At 39.8% G+C, this 2,540-nt stretch overlaps 1 long non-coding RNA gene across 1 annotated transcript; it reads left to right on the top strand.

The window, feature by feature from the left end:
- LOC130164819 (uncharacterized) lies at window positions 1–1,400 on the top strand. The gene is made up of 3 exons (XR_008826665.1): window positions 1–388; window positions 1,024–1,093; window positions 1,189–1,400. It is a non-coding gene; the product is annotated as an uncharacterized LOC130164819 (long non-coding RNA).
- The last annotated feature ends 1,140 nt before the right edge of the window (window positions 1,401–2,540 follow it).

Raw genomic sequence — 2,540 nt, forward strand, 5'->3', positions numbered from 1 at the left:
GGGACATATTATGCTCCTTTTCAACAAGTTTGAATAAGTCTCAGAGGTCCCCAAAGCATGTATTTGAAGCTTTTTGCTAAAAAATCCACTCCGATCCTATATTTCAGCATGCCTGTAAACCCCTCTTTTTGAGCCCTGTTCAGAACAGGCTGTTTCTGTGTCTGTAGCTTTAAATGCAATGAGCTGTGCCTGACCACGCCCCTCTCCGGAAGGGGCTGCCGTTCGGGCTTCTGGCACCGTGCTCTAATGTTTACGGTGACCGTGACCGGCAACCTGGCGTCGGTAGCGATTTGGTTCAACCACACCACTTTTATCCAGAATCTGAGCCAGAGGGAGAGGCTGCTGAAGAAGTTCAAACTCTACAACTGCAGCAGGACGTTTCTGAATGGTTGGTAACCAATTTTGTGTATTTTGACATTACATTTTGAGTTTGTTGATGAGTGCTGGCACACAGTTACTAACATGTAGCTAGGTAGCTAATGCTAACTGTTACTGTCTCGTCATTACTGGGAGCTCTTTTGGTAAATAAGCACTATTGTGAATAGTGTAATGTAGTTATCTGTCATGCCTCCTTAGATATACTTTTACAGTCTGAAAATGTTTGTTGTATCTAGACTGCTACAGGTGTTCAATGTCAGTACTAGTCAGATATTTTAATAGATGCTGACAAAGTAAATAATTTTTCTCCATGTTTTGAGCAGAGATGCTCATCATGACATCTTCCTTTATGAAGTAAATTTATTTTGTGTATTACAATGAAAGCTGTAAATCAGCATAAACATGTCTGACAGCAACAGTAATCTTTAGTCAAAGACTAAACTGTGCAGTTTTCTACACTACACTGTTGTCAAGCTCCACATTATATGCAATAAGTGACATGTTATAAATTACCTCTGTTATATGCACCTGATATGTAGCCAAGCTTACTTCTTACCCACCTTAGCTCCACTGTCTGTCAGTGTTTGAATTTCACAAGCTTTATATTTTGGTGAATGTTACCATTTTTCTCTATATCTTGGACAGGTGCTCCTGTGGAAACTGTGCAACCATGCCCACAGAAGCTGAGAACATCTGCTGCTAGGAGATACCACAGGTAGCATTCTCACTGGACAAACTAATCACTAATTTGTTTTGATTACATTACATTTATAATCAACCATAGAATTTACCATTTGCAATTCACTGTAGGTTACCAGATGGCTATGGGAGATCGTGGAAGATTTACCATGTATGGTAGACCGTCCTGGGTTGGAGCCGCTCTGCCTCAATGTGTTCTGCCTGCAACATGTACCGCACTGACTATGGTCCTTTACGGTTGAGAGGAATACACCAGTACGTTTTGCTTCTTTGTTAAAACATAGTTTCAATCTAAATAAAAGATGTTAGACAGTCTTGTTTTACTTCAGTGCACATAATTTTACAATGGTAATAACACACCACAAATAGAGTAACACACCCTCAAATAAATTAGTTTAGCTGCTCTTTGATTTGTAAAGTTCTTCTATCAGCAGATAGTGTGCATATAATATATGAATTCAGAGGAGTCATTTCTTTAGTAACAATCAAGCATTTATTTACATCAAATGAGGCAGTTATAATCAGTGATGATGAAAAAACTGTAGGATTCACTGGATCCATATAAAAAATTGTGAGACACAACATAGATATATGTTTGCAAGACTAAATGCCCTGTCCAGTTGTTTTAGTCAGTACAGGTATCTAGCCTATAGGAGCTTTGTGAGCTGGTGCTTCCTTGGTTGCAGAATCTGGGTCGTCATTCCAGCCTGCGTGGTCCTACGCATCCATGCCGTGTTTCCTGACGCCACAGGCCGGTATGTGGGTTTTAGACTGGCCCATGATAGAACCGGGACACAGAGCTGGATATGACCTCCTCCTTCTCAGGCCGCTCCAACTGTGCAGTGAGGTCCTCTGGGATGGGGATGGCCAAAGCAGCTTCTGTGTATGGTCCTAGGTCAACAAAGACTTTTTCAAATATGAGGTCCACCACATTCCCTGTTTGATAAAACACAAAAGATTTTTTTTACATTTTTCACTTTTTTTTTTTTTTTTTACAAAACAATGACTGACTCTGTTTCTAAATACCTCCTGACATTTTCTTTACTGTATTTTGTTATTGATGGAACTGTCATAACATTATATGTGCAATATTTAATACAATGTGTACAAAACATTTTTTGGTTGAAAAATAAAATAATATAACACTTATAGAATGTCGCCTCAGTCTTAACTGGTGTAGCTCTGCATTCTCCCTTCATGGCCTTTGGAAATTGGACCTTGAACAGTGGTTCACCTTCTTTTGTTTGGGCTTGTGGTCGGTCAGCATTTTCATTGTAGGACATGGCAGCCAGGTGACAGATGATGACAGAAACCTTAGCCTACACACTCTCACAAGTTCTAAGTAACCACAGCTTCATTTACCTGCACATTATTCCAAGACTGATAAATGACTGTTAGGTTTATCAAAAGTAGATGCACTTCAGATGGCTACAGACCTGTACTTCTGATGTGAGGCTGAAGAT

This window comes from Seriola aureovittata, chromosome 3 (assembly GCF_021018895.1).
Source record: "Seriola aureovittata isolate HTS-2021-v1 ecotype China chromosome 3, ASM2101889v1, whole genome shotgun sequence".
Lineage (NCBI taxonomy): Eukaryota > Metazoa > Chordata > Actinopteri > Carangiformes > Carangidae > Seriola > Seriola aureovittata.